Source organism: Crocodylus siamensis, chromosome 1, assembly GCF_052110815.1.
Source record: "Crocodylus siamensis isolate JL-2025a chromosome 1, ASM5211081v1, whole genome shotgun sequence".
NCBI classification, from domain to species: Eukaryota; Metazoa; Chordata; order Crocodylia; family Crocodylidae; genus Crocodylus; species Crocodylus siamensis.
In genome coordinates, this window is record NC_143395.1 from 5,497,490 (window position 1) to 5,518,697 (window position 21,208).

Consider the following 21,208-nt stretch of genomic DNA (forward strand, 5'->3'; position numbering starts at 1 on the left):
AGTGAATAGATTTGTCTGCATGAATTATATAAACACTGAAGTCTTCATCCTCCTAGAAATGTCAGTACTTACTCTTTCTGCTCTTTAGGGACAATGATTTTTTGTGGAAAAATGTTTGTCTGCAGAAGCCTCTGCATGCTCAATTTTTTTAAGCCCGACTCATATTAAAACAGCAAATAGGGGTTAAAAATGTATTACTGTCCCCAGGGCAAGAAGAGGGAAAAAACATAAAACTGCTCTCAGAGGAAAAGAAAGTTAATTTGGTTGTATATATAGCCTAAAGGCAAGGGCTTCCAGCAATACACCATCATCTTAAAAACTATTTTCCCTTTGGGCAGCCCATTGTTCTGTATGTATAACGTATGTCTGAAAATATTGTGCGTTGAATCACAGAAAAAACAGAATGGCAGGTACTATCTAGCCCAATCTGTTTTACTGAGGCCAGGTCAAGTATCCTTGGCCAAAACATCTCCCATATACCTATGACTGCACCTAACATTTGATAGCTGTAGGCTGGCCAGTGAGTCAGCGACCTTTTAGCAATGGTGGGCTGAATTAGTACAGCTCCATCTGAAGGCAGACTACCTGCAACCCAACCACCACTGCTTCCCCTGCCACCATGCTGCCAATGCTTCTGCCAATTGTCACTGTCTTTGCAGGCCAGGTGGAATCACTTGGCTGGATCCAGCCTGTGCCCATAGGTTGCCAACCTCTGATCTAACCTGTTCAGAAAAGCTCCTGCAAAGGAGACTCCACAGCCTGTAGGTAGCCTGTTCCAGAGTTTCACCAGACTATTAACAGGAAAACTTTTCCTAATAGTCAAATGAAATCTTGTGGGTGCAAATTAGGTTGATTTTTTCTAGGGTTGGCAAGCCAGTCAACTGACCAGTCAAACATTGTCAGTTGACCAGACGATTGACTGCATATTTTTGACCAGTCAAAGATTATAGCAATTTTACAAAAACAAAACAAAACACTCCTTTTTTGTAATTTTCTTGACAGAAACATAATTTATTATTACCTTTTGACACATTTGTTAATGGAAGAAATGTGCTTTTTTTTGTGCATTATGTGAACCTATTGGCGATTTTTGACCAATGTTTGACTGAAACTTATCTCACCAGTCAAATACCCAACACTAATTTCTTCTTGTCTTTCCTCAATAACCAGGCAAAACAGTTGGCCACGGTCTCCTTTATACTAATATTTTTGACTGATCTTTGGAGCAATCTGTCTAATACTGCAGTGCCAAACTTTCTGGATGAGTGGTGCAGGTTTAGTCCAGGGCCCAGATCCCACATGGAGTCAGTAAGTGCCTTTGGTCCATGGGTGCAATCAAACACGATGGCCTGACCCCATGCACCAGCCCAACCTAGTGCATATAGGGCCATGTTATCCAGCCTGCAGGACTCTTTGCAGTCTGGAAATTTGGCAGCAGAGAAGCAGAAATTAACACTGCCACTGCTGCTGCTCCTGCCCCTGCCCCCAATTTTTGGACTTGTGGGGAGCCCCACAGACCACATGACAGGCTGTATATAGCTCCAGTAGAACTCAAGTTATTCAAATCCAGCCAAGTGGTTTGTAACACTTGGTTGACAGCCAGCACCCAATTAAGGACAATCCTCTCGGCTGTTTGCAACAGGTCTTACTTGAAGGGGTGCTGCTTCTCCAGTCACCTGGAGCTCCTGTTCAGTCCAACGCTCTGTTCAGCTGATCAGAGAAGTGCAGTTCTTTGAAACAAAAGCTTTAGCAAACAGTTGGAGCACCTCATCCTCCAGCCCAGCTGTTCACTAAGGCTAATACTTTGCAAGAACCTAACCCTGAAACATATCATATTCTGCTAAATATATGAATGTTCACATATATTGGCATAGACATGCACTACAGTTGCAGCCATTTGACATTGGCTGCTCCTTCAAGAAATGTGCTTGAGATCAATGAATCTTGAGGTTCCCCTTCAGGGTAAATATTTTCTCATGAGTAGCAGGTTCCTCTTAAATGAAGGAAGCCTGATCTTGTAGGAATCTGTATTGCCTTATTTATTTGTCTTTAAAAAATAAAAGTGCTTGCAATAGACAAGGTAAATAAGGTAACTGATAAATGACGTTGAAAACCAAAGTCTTCTGATTCCCCACTACCATGTCAGAAGAGTACCTGCTTCTTCCCCTATGCCTGATCAGCTCTTGCAATGGGACCTCACTTGGTCCTTGGAGTCTGCTGAGAAGTCCGACAAGGGTAGCACTTAGCATAGGTTGGGATGCTCGTATTTTGCGACTGGAGGATCTAATGTGTCAAATGCCACTAAACAGCTGTCAAATGTCTATAACTTGGGGTAGGAGTCCAGTATTGAACCAGCCTTCCAGGGAAATGTATTACTGCAGGAATATTTTGTATGAGATGGAAAACTGCGACTGTGACCATTTGTGGCCACTAAAGACCAAGGAGTTATTTTTGTAAGAGAAGAGGTGTTAACTCCCATATCCTGGCCAGTTTTTCTTCAGGGAAAATACACTCTGAATGTCCTGAATTCCCATGCTGCTCTCATTAGAAACAATTATTTCTCAAAACTTTTAGTCCTTGGGCCTAATTCTATGAGGGGCCAAACTTCCTCAGTTGTGAGTGATTTTAAGCTAATGGTAATGGAAGGTGTTCAGGACAGTAAGCATTGTTAGGGGCTTAAGTCACTGTGTATTATTTCTTTGTGCTATTAAAGAGCAACTGTAAGGGTGTCTTCATTTCACAAGAGGCATCATCATCGTCGTCGTCGTGGCCATCTTTGTCACTGTCATCGTGGCCATCGTCATCATCATCCCCACCATGCTCTAGGTTCACAGAATGCAAATTGACGCATGTAGTAAACATGGTGGGCCGCATCTGCTTGTACAAAAAGTGCTTTTCCTCCACCGCCATTGGGGAACAGCTGTTGGCAGGAGTGGCGTGATTGTTGTTGTGGCTATGGTTCTCATCACCTTCTTTGTTAAAGCCAATAGCAAGTTCTCAACAGAATTGAACTATTTTGACTACTTATATACTAAAAAAATTGCACTATTATTCCATTTTGCCTCCTTTGCCCAGTCCTCCACTGTCTTCCCTAAAATCCTTCTATTATAGCCCTTCTTACAAAAGCCTTAGTATTGACCCTCCTTCTGAGAATGCTTCAGACTGTCCTTGGCTTCCTGCAAGAAATACATATGCTGTGAATTAGGCAACTAACTTCCAGTGCATCCAACTCCCTTAGCTTCTTTTAAAAGTCCCATAATATTAGGGCTTAATTCTAATAGCCTTATTTACTCCGCCAGTGGATCCATGGACCTTAAAAACATGTGCATTCATGTTCAATATATAAGGGACTACCTAAATCATGGTGAGACAAAAGGATTTTTGCAGGCCATTCGCAGCATGTGAAGCTGATTGTGTGGTCTTTTTGCTATGAGCCCTCCCCCACTGATTGGCCAAGGGGCCCCAGTGGCCCTTCCCCTTGTCACTGATTGGCTGAGAGGCAAAACTTTTGGCATCATTAAACAGCAAAATCATCAGAAATATCAAATAAATTACCATGCGATTATCAATCTAAGTACTACATTTAAATCTAAATGTAAATATAGTCTGAATATAAATTTATACACAATATGAGTTGCAGTTCATATCATCATCAGTTATTAGTAGTTTTTTATAAAAGAAAATGATAATGTTAAATAATGTAGCCTTGATAGAAACAATTCACATCCGTCGTTAAATACTAGCATGCAGCATCCACCGAGAGTTGCGGCTGACATCTTCTGTCTCTGCGGTGTCAACCCTTGTCCATACACTAAGATCGCACATTCTGTGTCCACTGAATTGGTTGGAAGGGTAAGGCAGCATTTTGCTAAACTGTAGAAATGTGGAAACCAACCAGAAACAGACTCCCAAAGCACAGTCACAGTCAAAGCATCTGACACTCTTTGGTAAAGTTCATGTAAGCAGCACAGTCTTTGTCATGCTCTTTCTGCCATCCAGGGATTGATTTCTGCAGTTGAGGGTCAATACTCAGAAAAGGCACCTGACTGGGGTAAAAAATGCGAACAGCACTGAAAAAGAAGGCATCCGGTTGTTTAAGCCACAGTGGTTGTGACTGATCGTACGTATAGTACTGATTCAACTCCACGGCTATTCCCTGGAACGGTTCTTGTCTCCACTGGTTTTCACGTGGACAGTTTGAAAGCTGTTGTGATGCCATGTCTTTGACCCAACTTATCAAATCCATCAGCTTGTTGTGTGCTTGGTGGATCAAAGCCTGCCGACTTTCAAACCATGTTAGAAGAGCCATGAACCGGATCGTATTTTCAGCCACAAACTTACCTTGATCTTCAGTGTTGCCCTGTCTTCAGATATTGCATGGTTTAAACATGCACTGTGTGACAGGTGCGATTTCAAGCTCCTCGCTCACAAATTGCTGGTAGTACTTCATATTCTTTGTGTGGTCATGAACTGCGTTAAACTACAAATTCCGACTTGTAAGCACCAGCTCTGATGGAAATGACAGTCACATGTAGATCCCGAGTTTGATTGGCAATGGGCTCCCTGTATCAAAGCTTACGGCCTGGATAATGTTTGAACATTTTTTTAAAAAGAGGAAACCGGGCTACGCACATCAGGAAAATGTGTGCATCATATGTCACTTACTAAAGAAAGGAAGTGTGCGTTGCAGGTGACCTGAACTGCACTGGGCATCATTCCATGGAGCACATCAGAGACAGCTTTGCACGTATCTCTTTTATTATCAGCCAGAAATGCTGAGAGCTTGTTAAATTCCAAGTCATAGTTTACAACAGCCTTCACTACAGCTTGTGCCACGGTATAAAAAATGGCAGACACAAGGCGAACAGGCTGTGTTTGAAAAACAGGCACGTCGCACTCTGTCCAGCTCCTAGGCACAAATAAAATGTGCAGAACATACTTTTCTTGGGCATCGGTTGCTTCATAGGCTGCAATCATGACTGATTCACATTTTGCCAATGCAAATTTTGTATACTCACATTTATTCCTGGCAGATAATGTTGGTGGAGCTTGTTTGCATTTGAGAAACTACCTGCATTTGGCATGTGTTCATTCAAGCAGTCCCTTAATTTAGGGTCATTAGTTTTCCCCAGAGGAATGTTGGGGGCCACGAATGCCTCCACGAGCACAGACGTAGCCTCTCATTTTGTCACACTGCTTTCTCTGGTTATTTTAAAGGTCGAGGACGTGGAAGACTTGTATCTAGCTCTGACCTCTGCAGCAGCCTTTTGCTTAATATGCAATTTGGTCTCTAACTGCTGATCAATGCTGTTTTTCTTCAACATACCCAGGGTCACGTTGCGCAATAAACAAAGCAATTTACCATCATCTGCATGCAAGGGCCTTACAGGGAACCGCTTTACACGATTCTAGCTGAACTGTATTTAGCTGTCTTGGGTTTCTTTTCACTTACCATCTTCAGACTGCTGCACTGCTGCAGCATGACATCTGCCTTCTTAAAAGATGGCACTGAAACCCTTTTGCTTTCCTGACTGGCGTCTTCACTGAGTCTACGACACTAGCTCAGCTTCTCAGTTGCTCTCTCTCAAACCATGTGCTCTATGGCTTTAGAGATTGCTGTGGTTTATGTGTATTCTGGCAAGCTTTTATTTTTAGGGGGCGATTCCATGCAAAATCATGGAAAACACCCTTTTTCATGGTGATCACAGAAACCGCCATTTTTTGTGGTTTCCACGAAAATCATGAAACCACTATTTAACCACAACGCATAAACTGGAAGATACAGTACATCACATTCCAGCAAAGCCAGTAGTTACACTAGAGGTTAATTTGCCTGTATAATTATATGAATTGGGTATATATAAATACTCAGATCAATGTCCATCTTTCAAGTTAATCCCTGCTTACACCCCTTATAAAGACAGGTTTTACTTTGTCCTCTTTTAGGAGACTGCTATCCATCCAGTAGAGAGAGATTTACCCACTGACACTACCAAGTATAAGAGTATTCCAAAAAAATCATTCAGCACCAATAAAGGAAAATAAGTGTAGTGGGCAAATGCCGTCCTCAGTCAGAAAATCATGTTTTGGAGAAGTAGGGTCAAAAAAACCCCCTCATCAATTGATATGTGATTAAAATGTCTTTATCATTGTAGGATATGAAATAAAACAGTATATGCCATAAGGGCTTCAGGAGGCAGTAAACTTTAATTATTTATCAAATTTATTCTAAAAAAAGTCATCTTTCTTTTTCAATAATGGTAATATTGATAGAGCGGGAGTAAAATAAACAAGGAAATAAATTAAAACACAGCACTGTGTAGATAATGATTAATATTACTTCCTCTATTAGTATGCCTAGAAGCCTCAATCATTGACCAAGACCCCACTGCGTTCAGTACGGTACAAGCAGAGAACAAAAATATATCCCTTGACACAGTTATTTATAATCTAAGTGGTTGCATACTGTGACAATATGACAGGTAAAGGCCAAATTCTGTTATAAAGCTAGAATAACTCTGGTGAACTTGCAAATGGAATGATACTGGATTTATTCCAACATTTGATTCCCCTAATATAAGCCGGTTGATAAGTGTTTTGTCAATATGGGTACAACTGACATATTGTTATGCTATTATAGGAATGCGACATAATAGCACTCAAATGTCACTGAATTGTTGAGGCCTGTTATTCAACACACATCTACTCACACATACACATCTCTTTGTAGATGTGTTTGGTCTATGAAACCAGTTATGATTACCACTGTGTGAGAACCCTTGTGACAAAGACAGGAATTGGCATACGTATTGAACGCAGATATTTACATTTCAGCTCCTTTTAACAAAGCTGCATTCCTCAAGTACATAAAAAGCGCATCTATTACTTACTCTCCAACTTGAATTCAACCACAGTTCGTGTCGTGTTGTGCTTTTAAAACAATTGCCTATGAGAAAGCACACTTATAATGATATAAATGTAAATGGGACTGTAGAATGTAGAATAACGAGCATACACAGTACATATGTCGGATCCCTGGAAGTAACAATAGCTAAGAGATTCAGACAGAGTGGGGCACAAAATGTTGTCAGAGCAATTTGCCAACAGAAAAAGCAGTTTCATCAGAATTAAAACTTGTCATAGGAACACATCAATATCAACGGTTTGGGGGTTTTTATCTGAGTTTCAGGATTAAGTGCAAATGAAGAATTTTTTTAAGGCGGGGGGGTTCTCATTCCATTTTGACAATTTGGAAATATTTTGGTTTTGATAGGCTCCCTGTTTTACTTCAACACTATCGTTTCCTTGTATTTCGTTTAGAATTTTTATTAGCGTCTTAATTTTAATTATATATTAGTATTTACCATATTTAATCATTTATATGTTGCATTTACTATTTATGGGCTGTTATGTTGTGGCATTTTCTAAACAAAACAACCTGGCACTATCAAAACAGTGGACTCAAACTCTGTTTTTACCAAGCACTGTTCACAGACTGGAAGGCTATAATGGATTATTTTGATCATCTAGTCTGGCTTCTTGTATAAAGCAGGTCATATAGAATTTCACCCAGTGAATCCTGCTCAGAGCCTAATGATTTGTGGTAAAACAAGAGCACCTCTTTATAAGAAAAAAAACCAAGAAGTCTTTGTTTAAAGACTTCGTGTGATGGAGATTCTACCACATCCCTTGGTAAATTGCTCTCAGAGCGACTTTCCCTCTCTGTTAAAAAAAATATATATATCCCACCTAATTTCTGCTTTGAATTTTTCTAGTTTCAACTTCCAGCCACTGGATCTTGCTATGCTTTTATCTACTAAATTAAAAGTTTTTCAGAATCAGACTTGTTCTCCTTGCATAGATAATTACTTATCTTGCACTGGGTATAAAATTGCAAATGCAGTATATTTATAGTTAGACTGAGACTTTACAAGCCAGCTTTACCCATAAGAAGATCTGAAAAAGAACCTGTAATTCCCATAGAAAGATATAATCCCATAGAAATGCTCCAGAATACCGTGTCCTGGGGCATTTTCAACCTGTTATCACCAGCGTGTGATCTCCTAGAATAAGATGGATAATGTGTAAATAACCGGCCTCTTCCTGTACCCGAGCGGTTTCAACCATTCACGTAACGTAGAGCGTGCTACATCAGAACACGACACACACTCTATCACATGCATTATAAACTTGGAACTTGGAAACGTTCACTGGGTTTACCTGTTAGGTAGACTGAAAATCTTTATGGGCGATCAGTAATAATGTTGATTGGCTGTGATGCTAAAACAGACTACACACTGAGGACTGGGGTATTATTATTGCAGGAACATACAAGAAAAAGGGTTTAAAAACATTCAAATGGGCAGAAATGATCATTTACCAGTCTGTACATGTGACAAGCTGCTCTGGCCTGTGTTTTTAGGTTTGTCTGTCCAGCCCAGTGGTTCGCAAACTTGCTAAACTCAAGGCTCTCCTTGTTAGACCCAAGGTACCCCTGGAAAATGCCAGCTCTTCGCTTTTGCTAGTGTTTTTTTGTTGTGTTTCTTTTATTTTTAAACAGAAAAATAATAGAGAAAGTCTTGGGTTACAAAGAACTCAGATCGGAATGTCTTTGACACGATGGATTCCTATTTGAAATCTCTGGGTTTATCTTATGGATCATGTGTAGGTCTTGCACACCTCACAGTACTAATATTGTGCAACATCCCATGACACCCTTAAAGGATCTTACACCACCCCAGGGACCATAGCATTGATGTAGACAGTTGGACCATGAGATTTTCACTTTAGAAATTGTCTTTTATTTTGTATTTGAATAGGACATCACAGGATGACAGATTGCTGCATGCCATGGTAGGACTAAGAGAGGGAGAGAGAGAGAGAGAGAAATGCTAACAGTTTCATTCTGGATTGACTGCACTTGTCTACACAAGATGCTACTGTTCAGTGGTTACTGCACATTTATTTAGTACTTGTATAAGCAAGTACTAAAAAAATGCACAATAACCAGAGTTACTGCACAACAGCATTGGCAAATGTCTTTTAAGTGATGCTACTGCACGGCAGCCTAATAATACTGCACAGTAGCGTATTAGCACTGTTGGTGCTGTGATGTGCTACTGCATAGTATTATTCATCTACCGCTCAGTCAGCGTCTCATGTAGATGCACCCACTAACACTGATTGTGCTCCAGGAAAATTAATTGAAGTCAATAGGCCTGACTTTAGAATACTTTGGCAATGCAAAAAGCATATACATTGTAAATACAATTAACCCAGACAGAGAGCTATCAAGAATTAGTATTGTAAATACAAAGAATCTGGCCAAATGAAGTTACTTCCTATTTACATAGGTGCAACTGAGAGGGAAACCCGAACAGATTTTGAATGAAAAAGCATTATGAAATTGTTTCCCACTTTCAGACTAACACTTTATATGTGGTTCCACCCTTCCATTTCATTGAAGAGAAACATTGATCTGAGGCTATATACAGCGATCTACTGAACCAAAAGTTATTAAAGAAAAAAAGGTTAATAATAAGCCTAAATTTTGCATTATTCTAGTCACTGGCAATCTGCTAGTGACGTTGTAGAGGACAACGTGTTCATTATTTTGTTTTACAGTTTTAAGCACTTCAGACAATTAGCATTATTAAAAATATGGTGTAGGTATCGATAGACAGCTAGATAACAATGAACAAATAAAGGCAATTCGGACGAAGAAAATGCAAAAAGAACAGAAATGGCCGATTCTCTCTTTGTGACATATTTTCTCTCTCATCCTTGCATATTTGCATTAAAGTGATTGTGAATAATGTACATTTGACCAGTGCTGTCTGCGGAACTAATGCCTATTAAAGTGATGGGAAGTAGCATATGTTGTGCCTAGGGCAGAGAAAGTCCAATCACCCCCACTGTGTGAGTCTCCAACTAAAATGCAGGACAGCCTGGGTTTTATCCTAAATGAACCCAGCAGGAAGAAACAGGACATAGTCCCTCATTCCACATTTAAGCTTCTAAACGAAGGCTTAAAGAGTTAGATTCAGAAAAGGGAACTGTAACATCCATCATTTAATTTACACTTGGTGCTAATGTTATCTTATACCTGCCTCATAAATACAAGAGAAGCCATTAAGGGAAAGAAAGTGGACACATGTACTCAGTTGTTTCAAGACTCAAGATGCATTCACTTTATTGCCACCAAAGCAAAAACAGTCCTCTGCTCCAGTTATTCCCTCACATTTTCTGCCAGTGCACAATTTTGTCAGTAATTGCAAAACGATTTGGGTTTGTGGTTTCACTTTTATGTTCCTGCACTGTACTAGAAATGTTCTGCTATTTGAACAGTTTGTAAAGCTTTTTGAGTTCTATTACATAATCTTTCCAACGACCTCCAGCATCAGATTCACGTCCAAAACAGCCTTTCTTCTACCTGTGTGAATTTGATAGCTGGGAAAAAAGGCAATTATAAAAATGTATGAGACTAACAAATTCAGCTGAACTAAGGAAATAAAAGTTGCCGAATTGTCATGTTTAGATCTATAGTGATGCCTTTTGCCTCATTAGTTACAGTATTACAAGGAGGGGGAAGGAGGAGGGGGGGGAAGTGCTTGGATTTTTTTTTCTTAATAAAGCATCTACCCCAAAATTTATTCCTGTCACCAGTGAAATAAAACTTATCACCGAAAGGTGCAATTTTATCTAAGAAAAGCACTCTCCCAATGGGAGTCAATCGAAACAATTCCACAGTCAATGGACCAGAATTCTGATTTAAAGTGGAGTAAATCCACAAGATTTCGATTGGCTTTAAATCAGTGCATAGAACAGAGATTAAAAACCCTTTATTTTATTTATTACAGAAATGGGGTGAACTCAAGATTTAGGAGTTTGAATCCTGATTTCATGCTCCCCATATTTTGGGTGGAAATTTCCTACGTGATGTTTTCAATTAACCCAGTAGAGACTTTTAAAGTCAATGGGTGTCAGTCCATATACTGGCTAGCTGAAGAATTCAGATCTAGACATGGAATTTAAAACATAACCCCACCCCCAGCTCCAAAATGTTTAGAACAGGGCTGATCATTTGTGCTCATTTTATTGCATTCACTCTACCTGGATAATATACAGCTTTTCTGTTTATTGCTGATGCTACTGAACTTAAAAAGAAAAGATAATGGGTAAATAGAAAAAAAAAAGTGCTGCTAAGATAATTGCTACAAGAGGCTATTTCCATTAACAGAGCTTAAAGATCAGATTATTGTTCTATTATTTTTTCTGTTGTTGCACAGAAATATACCGGTTAATTTTGAAGGTATTGCTGTATCTTATACTCTTCCGTCTCTGTTTAATAATTTCTCTTTTCTCTTTGTCTTCTTAACAACAACAATAATGATGATGGTGTTGATGGCTGAGACACAGAAAACTCCTGGGCAAACCAGAACATGCGCTATCTGGGGCCAGATTCTTGTAGCAAACAAATAGAGAGCATTTACACTGAAAGAAAGGTGTACACAACATGTATACACTATTCAAGAGTACACAAAAAACCACAAGGCTGTTACTAAGGTGTTGCATCAACAGTTGCCTTAAAACAAAAAGACAGCCTGCACGTTCACCCCTTGGTATAAACACAGGCTGCTGGAAGATGGCAAAACCAACATGTATTGGGATATGACAACTAGTACAGGCTGCAGGGTGCCAGACAAGTGCCCAGATAGCATGGTTGTGGATGACAAATGCAGAATAGCACTACTAGTTGGCACTGCTCTCCTGCTAGGTAGTAAGGTGCAGTGTACTGTCAGAGAAAAGCTAAGGTCCCTTTCTGGTGCCTCAAGAAGATGAACATGCCACCAGTAGTTCTGCCTATGGATGGACTTATGATGAAGGGCATGTGTAGATGAAACGGGAGCCCTAAATTGAGGTGCAGGGTTTTAAAAAAAACTCCATGTCATGCACACACCCTGCTGACTTACCTGCCTCTCCGGCAGGGAGGGGAGGGCGAGCTGTCAGCAGGTGGAGCGGTCCCTGGGCTGCAGAAGGAGAGGGACTGGTGCTTCCCTCCATGGCAGTGATGCCCCCTGCCCACAGGCACCCAGCTCAGGCAGTCCCGGGGGGCACTGCAGCCATGGAGGAAAGCACCAGGCCCCTGTGCAGCTCAGGTAGGCAGGCTCCATGGAGGAAGATCAGGCTCACCACTTTTCTTGGGTGGAGCTGCTTTCCCAGGCTGCTGCCAGGCTGCCTGCAGGGCTTCCTGCATTGCCATGGACCTGCATGGAGCCCGGTGCTTTGCTCTGCAACAGTAGGGGTAGCAAACTAAACTTCCTTGGAGGAGTTTTATTTGCTGTGCGCCAAGTCATTTAAGGTGCATTACACCACTGAATTTCCTACAGCGGCTGGAATTAATGTGCAATATGCCACGAGGTGTGAAAACACCAACATCATTAAAGTGATGCAAAAGCATTTACCCCGCTTTAAAGTGTCATGCACACACACCTCTCATTTGGTCTAGACGCAGCCAAAATCAACTAGGAAAAACTTAAGAACTCTGGAAATAGAGCAAACCATCTCAAGTGCCCAAAAAGGTTGCACTTTAATGGTGAAGGTTACCTGAAAAGTTCTCTCACTATGAGCAAGGAACTGTTTGTACGCCCACCTTGTTCAACACACATACTGGCACATGCTGCGAACAACACAGGGCATCAGAATCATTACCATAATGATGATTTAGGGCTCAAGCATTCAACTGAGTTCAGCGTCCCAATCAGCTCTGTACCTAGATTCCTGGTGGCCCTGGGCAAATTTTTAGTATCAGATCCCCCTTTGCCACAGATAACAACAATAATAATTTTAAAATTACCATTTTGGGGCCCCCCTTCGGTCCAGGCCCTGGGCAGCAGCCCAATTTGCCCATGCTTGTGTCCAGTCCTGATCCCAATGCAATGAACCCTCTAAAAACACCTTTAGAGATGGTCCCTTCTCTGAAGAGCTTACAGTTTAAATGACAAGCAAAGGACTCAGATCCCCATATACTGATGAAGAACAGAGGGGACAGAACAATCTTGTCCTAGGTCAGAGAGGAAATCTGTGTCAGCACAGGGAAGTAATTCTAGATCTCATGATTTCCCAATCTAATGACTTAACCGCAGAATAAAGAGATGGGGAATAAAGGCTGTCTGAATGTATCAATGGGTGTCCTTTCTTCCACATGCCAACTAACCTCCTCATACATATGATCCCAGAGATATTCACTGATATACATATCCACACTCTTAATGGCTGTGAGGTTAAAGACTAATGGCTGTGTTACATTCATGAGTGTTCAAATAAAGGCATACATGAAACAGGGGAGTCACAACCAAGGCTGCATGAAACCAGACTAGCACTTGAAATCAACCTTGCCCATGTTGTTCACATCTTTAACAATTGCTCAATTTTTTTTTCCAACCTATGAAGTTTCTCATATGTGGCTAACAAGAAAGTGTATTGCACTGTTTTTCTGAGGATACATTTAAGATATAAGCCTGGGGCACTGGGACTGGTCATTTGAGATGCATCATGTGGTTTATGTCCTTTCTCCCAGATTGGTTCCATGTATCTTATGGAACCAGGAGGCTTCAACTTGTTCAGAAGTAGCCAAGAGAGTATCTATTTTAGGGGGGACTAACTGATGCAGCTGAAAAGTCAAGTCCTAAAAAAACCATTACCACCACTATGGTGATAGAGGTTATAGTCTGGAGATGGTCCTTTGGTTAAGCTAGTTAGAGAAATTAAAGCACTGAAGAGGCTTGCCTCCTATTCCACAAATAAAACTTGCTTTTTAGTTCTTCTTTTTCTTGTATGCCTGTGTTTGCTGAACCAAATGATCACTACAACCACTACCATTTTCTTCTAGGATTTGTAAATTGTGTATCTGCCACCAGTAAGTAGAAATTAAATCTAAGCTCCACGGGTACTTGTTGGGACTGGGGACGAAACATATTTTTCTGTAATCCCTCCCAGGTATTGCAAATGCTCAATGCTGTTTTTGCTTTTCCCCCTTCATATTTACTACACAACCCTGTTTCATAATGGAAAGTTCATTTCCCTGGGTTAAGAGATCAGTTTTTGAATAAAAAATGAATAGACTTTAAGGCCAGATGGGACCATTATAATCATCTACTCTAACTTTATGTATAATGTAGGCTGGCAAATTTCAGCCAGTGAATCTAAATATTGTGCATCTAAGAAACAACTTAAGATGTTCCCTATCCCCTGTCTGTTTCTGGCAAACAACTATATTGGCGTTGATGTACTGGTAAATGCATAGGGCCCAAATTTTGCTCCTAAATTTAAAGCCAGGTTCAACTTCAAGGAAAAGAAGGAACATCAGTGTAGTGGGTTGTCCCTCAACTTTTATTTTTCCCTGCTCCGTCTTGTCCCCAGAGGAAATAACCTCAATTATAAAAATGAAATACAAACAACAACAGGTTAACTCAAACCTCTGGTTCTTCCTTGGTCCTGGAGAAGGCAACCCTGGCTCTGTGCTGCTTCCTCAGCACAGGAACCTTACCTCTCTCTCCCAGCTCCCTTCCCTGGAAGCTTTTAACTTCCTTTAGGGCCAGGCAATCATCCCTGTCAGCTGCCTCATTGCCCATAAGTAGGCAGGCTATTACTCCTTAACCCTCCACACCTGGGCTTCCTCCCATAAGACATGCAGCAATTACAATCAGCTTCAAGAAACATCACACCTTCATTCTTCAGGTTCTGCAGAACCACCGACACCCAAAATGCCATGAATAAGGCAATGGCATATATTAAAAGGGGACTAGGGCATGCGCCCTGGGTGCTGCAGATATAGCAGACTGCTGCTTCCACTCCAGCTGCCACTTCCCTCTGCACCACCTCCACCCCAGGCCACACACTGCCCAATTATGCTTCTGGGTACATAAAGCTTGGAAGGGATCTCACTGAATCAAAATATATTTCTAAAGGGCAAATCTTCTTCTTTTAGTGGGTGGGATTTTTGTCAGATTTCAAAGGTGCCGGGATTTTGTTTCGATGCATTTCCAAACATATACAGCAGCATTTAGGGAAAAGGATCGATATTTAGCACTAGACCTGGAAGTGATACAGGCACTGTAATTTTCATTACAACAATCTGATCCATGGTCTCTACTCTATCCCAGAAAGTATCAGACCTCACTAATGAAAGGCTATATGCCAAAATACATGGCAACTTTGCAACAGGTTTACTGATGCTGCTATATGGGTGTGTCTACAGTGATGCGCTACATCACCATATGGCGAAGTAGCGATCACATGGGTTTGCACATGATGGACAGCGGTGCACTCCCCAGTTATAGCACAACACTACGGTAATGTAGCAGCAAAATCTAACCATGCGCTGCTCTCACGGCACAGTAAACGCCCATACTGCATCATGCTTTAGTACATCCAAAAGGAAGTACTAATGCACAGGGCTGTAGCAACATCGCCATATGGCGACATGTAGACGCGCCCTGTCCATCCCCAAAATGCACATCTTTTACCAAAATGGCAGGTCAGTTGTAGAGGTTTGTGCACGGTTTTTTTTTTCTTTTTTTATTAGTTCTTTTCAGATATATCCATTAAGTATTGTGAATGGTTATATGCCTTCATTCAGCAAAGAAATTACTAGCAGCTACCACAGAGTGCAGCTGTTCATTGTCATCACTGACGGCAACAAATATAACTAGTCCAAAGCAAGATCATTCTTCTGAAGCTATCATTCAAAATCTTCAGCCGGATCCCTGACCGTTTAGGAACTCAGTGTTTTGCCAGGGGGGGTTGGGAGAAGTTTTTGTTGTGATGGATGCATATGATATTACTCACTGAACCAATTTACCCCTCTTCTCCAGTTGTTTTATTATGGTACGACGTCCAAAACCCATGAATCTTGCAGCCTGGTCTAGCAAAAAGAACACCATAAAACGGGGCTAAAAATCAAGTGTTTCAAAGATCTTTTTGTGAAGGTGAAATAGTCATTGGGAAGTGCTAGGGGATTAGCTGAGAGTCAGTAACCATCCTATTCAGAACCAAAACTGACCATGTATTGATTGTATTACATTTGCTTCTCTTCGCAGAATTAACCTATTTATTGACATTTACATTCCTGGGTCTTGTGGAAAGGCAATGATTTTTTTTCTTTATAAACCATGGCAAGAAGTTTGTTTCCATGTGGCTTTTCTTAAAAAGGATTCAGCACTTGAGAAGGGATGCAGGATTGAAAGCTCTGGAAAATGAACCCCTCTATCCACAGAAAGAGGTACAGCAAGTCTGCAAATTCCCTTGTACCGCTTTGCCAGCTCCACCCTACCTTGGACAGACAAATCCTAATGAAGGAAAGGATGTTCATCAGTTGTGTCTGTTCCATTTTTGGCCTATTCACTGACAATCCCCATATGAATGGCACTATATACCATCTATAAACAAAGGATTAAAACAGACATTTTATTTGGTATGATCCAGCCAGCATTTGGTCACGATATCACAGACAAATAGGAACAAACAGCTTAGAAATAAGACAATAAATCCCCTTAAAAGTCTCCAAGGCATTCAGCCTTCCAGTAAAAGATATATTAATTGACAAAATTAGCTAGCTATCACGTTATGCGGCGTTTTGGTAACATTTCACTATTCAGGGTTTCTTGTGTTTTATGTTGTTGTTGTTGTTGTTTAATATAATGATATACCAACAATGTTATCATAACAATAAGAATGATCATTAGGATTATAATAGGGGTAATATTATTACTTTTCAGGGTAAGAGTCATTTTTGTTTGTTTTTCACTAATAATAATACTACTACCAATAATGATAAGAAGAAGAAGAATATGGGTGCTGTTGTCTGGGAAACAACATAAGAACAACTCGAAACCTGAAAAGGAGGTGTTATCATCATCACTGTTATCATTAGCATCATCATCATTGTTATTATGTTGTTGTTTTTGTTGTTATACCTAGTTTTTACTTAAGGCTCTTCATCCATATATCTTAAAGTGCTTTTCAAAAGAGTTAGGTATTATTGTTCCCATTTTACACATAAAACACCTGAGTTTCAGTGAATTAAGTGACTTAACTAAAGCGACCCAGCCACGTCAGAGGCAGGATCAGAAACCACACATACTGAATTATGAGCCAGCACACCCATTACTCTGCTTCCCCATGCTGCTGTATCATATAGCATGATTTAAGTGTCTAGTTCTCGGTTGAATCCACTGTATTTGATCTTTTTATTTTCTGAGTCCCCCTTGCACTTAGTCAGCAATAAGCCCAATTAACGTTTGTGTTATTGCCATATTTACTGGTAAATTGGAACCATTGTATATAAATTCCACATTAGGCTGTCCATCTTAATTTGCCTTGCTTTCAGTGACATGAAAATCCACTTGGGGAACCAATGTGAATATATGTAATTCTCTAATGTTGAAACATGTAGCTCTTTTATAGTTGGTATAATTAAGTCTATTTTTTATGCAATGGGACACATGATTAAGATCCTTTCATCTTTTATTCAAAAGACATCAATTTTTAGGTGTGATAACAAGCCTTCTATGCCACATGAAATCATCAAGGGGATGTATTTGTTTTTAATTTTGGGTTAAATGCATCTGAGCAGATTTTGAAGTGTGATTGGTTTCCGCAAACTGTTCATCAGCTATGCATATCAGGTTGCTTTGTGTTTCTTTTCCAGCAAAGACAGACCCATTAGGAAGCTGACTCCGATTACACTACTGAACTACAGTTCCCTCATCTGGGATTCATTTACAGTTTCCTTCACCTGATCTATGTTCACGCCTGTTGGATGCTGAATCCACTTAGGCTGTAACACTGGTGGTTTCTCTTATGCAGATACTATGCTGCTCCAGACAGAAGAGGTATAATTCAAAGCCCAGTTCTCATTTGCCAGTCTAAGCTTAGGCCATTGCTGTTCACTGATACAGGATGCAAATGATTGTTCTTTGAAGGATGCAGCTTAAGAAATCAGTGTTATGAAGTCAGTTTAATAACCAGGAATACCAGAGGGTGGAGAGATGTATGCATAACTCACTCTTACTAGTTCCAAAAGCTTGCAGGGGCACATATTTGTACTTCCACATCCTGATTGCTATCTCCTAAAAAAAAAAAGCACATACAAAATGTTTCATCATTAAAGAAGGAACCAAGTATTCTGTATCCCTTGAGTCAGAACACCTGCAGGACATGCACTGCATATTGTCAGCCGTGTATATGTATCTCACACGGAGTTTCATGAGAACGGGATCATCTAGTTGTGTTAACATAGGACGGCTGATCAAACTTCATTGAGTTTTAGCCTGGAAACTGATACTGGGCATCATTCTGGGAAACTCGCTTAACACATCTGCCATATTATTATTTTTTTCATGTGTAAAACTTGTATATTCATAGCACTTACCTCGCAAGGATATTACAAGGCTTAATTAAACAGAGACCAATTTATCAGAAGTGCAGAAAGTGCATGTATGTGTGTGTGAGTGCGTGTGCACACGCGCGTACATGGATTTCATCACCTGAAATTTCCGGTGCTCAGCATTTTGGAAAGTCAAGACCTTACTGTGCAAAAAGTGGCATGAAACCTCATACCCACTGGAATCACAGAACGGGAAAGAGCCTTTCCTTTGTTATGATAGGCATGTCTGGACCAGCACAGGGCTGTGCTAGAGGGTGCTGCAGTGAAGTATGAGCACACCCATGCTCTACTTGCAGAAACGGATGTAATGTAGCAACCCTGCTGAGGTACTGGGAGTGAGCTAATAACTACATTGAGAGAAAGAGAGCAGCAATCATGTAGCTATCATGCATCTGTGTTGGAGAGTATCACACACAAGGTAGCTCCACCAGCCTTGGCTGAGGCATTCCCTAACATAGTGCTTTGTTGGTTTAAACATACCCATGTTCCCTCTGCTTGAGCGCTTTCTTGGATCATTTAGCCTGAACTCTTCTCTAAGTACTGTACGTGAGCCCCATCGTATCTAATCTAGTTTTGAATATCTCCAGCGAACAGCTCCGGCCACCACTTCATACCAGCTAGGAAGCAGATTACCTTTGGACTATTTTTATATGTAAACTCAAACCAGACTTTTATCAAGACCCTGAAATGTTCTTTTACTTCTGGTTGTAAGCTGGGGCAGGAACTGGAAATGCCGAAGGATCCCAAAGGCGGGCAGGTCCTGAGACAGGATGAAAAACAGATGTTCCCGACATCTCAAGAGGAGAGGCTCCTCTCACAATCATTTTAGACAAACCTTGTACATTCTGGAGCCAAATGGCCAAACACATCTGGTTCCACATTGTTGGAAAGGGGTACTGATTTTGTGTGACTCCATTTTACCTGCCCAACTTGAGGTCCTGAAATGGGTTTGACTCCGAGGACACTGCTGCTCAGAAATTTCTGAAAATCATGGTTCCTCGAACAAGTTTCAAGGAGAGCACTAATAACTAAGGAACTCAAAATCTCTAGCTAGGTTTTTTTTTTTTTAACAATGTAGGACTATATCCATATTTAGGTCCCTAGGCTATGATTTATCAAAGAGGCCTAAGAGCTGAGCAGATCTTAATAAGTGACCTGATTTTTTTTTTTTTTAATGCTGAGTATCCTAACTGTTCCCATTGGCTTCAGCCTGAATTAAAACAGTATTCAGCAGTTTTGCAGTTCAATCCAAACTCTGAGGAAGGATGGTCCAATGGCTGGAATACCAGCCTGGCATTTGGAAGAACACCCATGCTTCATCACAGCTTGACTTTGTGATCTTGGACAAGCCACTTAGGTTCAGGTCCTCCAATGGGAGTTAGATGTCTAACTGTATAGGAGGGTCTGGGTCCTGCCCTCTCTGTGCCTCCTTAGGTTGTGGACATGCAAAGAACTTAGTGGAGAGAAAAGGATGAAAGGACACCCGTTGCATCTGCCTGTTTGCATGCTTTTACCCTCCAGCAAGGAAAAGCTAAACCTTGGTAACACATTCCTCTTTTATTGAGGGTTAAGCCACAAAAGTTGATTTCCACTGAAGCTGCGGGCAAGCACGTTGGTAAGTACTAAGGTACTACCCTGCCCACTCTTACCGTATCCATAGCCGTTGACCCTGAATGCTATGCATGTGTTTTTGAAAAATGAGCAAATACCATTGAGCTGTGGGAGAGCTCCCATAGCCAAAGGCCTGTCTGACCCTATATAGCAGGGGCAGGCAATTATTTTGGGCGGAGGGCCGCTTACTGAGTTTTGGCAAGCCATCAAGGGCCACATTACAGGCAGCCAAGGGCAGATATATATTAATTTTCTAAATTTTTAGGGGCCCTACAGGCCGGACAGAATGGCCTAGCAGGCCACATCCAGCCCATGGGCCATATTTTGCCTACCGCCTGGCCTATAGGATAACATGGTTAAGGCACAACAGTTTCTACAGCAGTAGTGCATGAGGGATTGATGCAGTTAGCTTCACATCCAGCTACCTTTGACTCCCCATTTACAGCTGGGTCAATGAGAAGCAGCTGTATGAAGCAGGGCTTGAGTTCACACTCGTGGAGCTGATTCTGTTGCTCCATCCCAAACCCTTATGCTAGTGTGGTTCAAGTCTGGGTCATTTTCTGCCAGAGAAAGAATATTAGGCTAGATGGACTATTGGTCTGATCCGGTATGGCACTTCTTACGTTCTTAGAACTTGGGATCTATTCCTTGTTTTGCTGCCGACTTTCTGTGCAATTTAGACATGTCCTTCAGGGCCAAATCCACAAATTCCTAAATAACTCTGAATAGCCATGCTTTGATTTCTCTCGATAAAAAGGAATACTAACGTTTCCTGATCCCCCTTGTGCTGTGAGACTAAACACATTCAAGACTGTGAAGGACTCCAATCCTGCAATGACGTATGTCATAGAAATGCTGTCACATAAATTGGGTCACTCCCCTTAGTACCAGTTCTAACATGCAATTTTTCTCTCAAGCCCAAATGATCAGGCTGAATAACAAATAAAAACCTAATGCAAAGCGTCCCAGTCTGAACTCTCATTTCAAGGAAAAATAAATCCCTGTTTTTCAGTGCCGCTTGGGCTAAATCAAACACCAAGCTAACCTTTGAACCAGCATTGGGAAGTTTCCATTCCAGAGAGCTTAAGTAACACGTGCCAACAACCTCCACTCTGTCCCCAGTTGGCAAGATGTTGGCAGCCATACAAA

General features: G+C 41.0%; 1 pseudogene; it reads right to left on the minus strand.

Moving 5' to 3' along the window:
* Window positions 1-2,691: 2,691 nt before the first annotated feature.
* Window positions 2,692-4,977, minus strand: LOC149872515 (uncharacterized; annotated as a pseudogene).
* Between the last annotated feature and the right edge of the window lie 16,231 nt (window positions 4,978-21,208).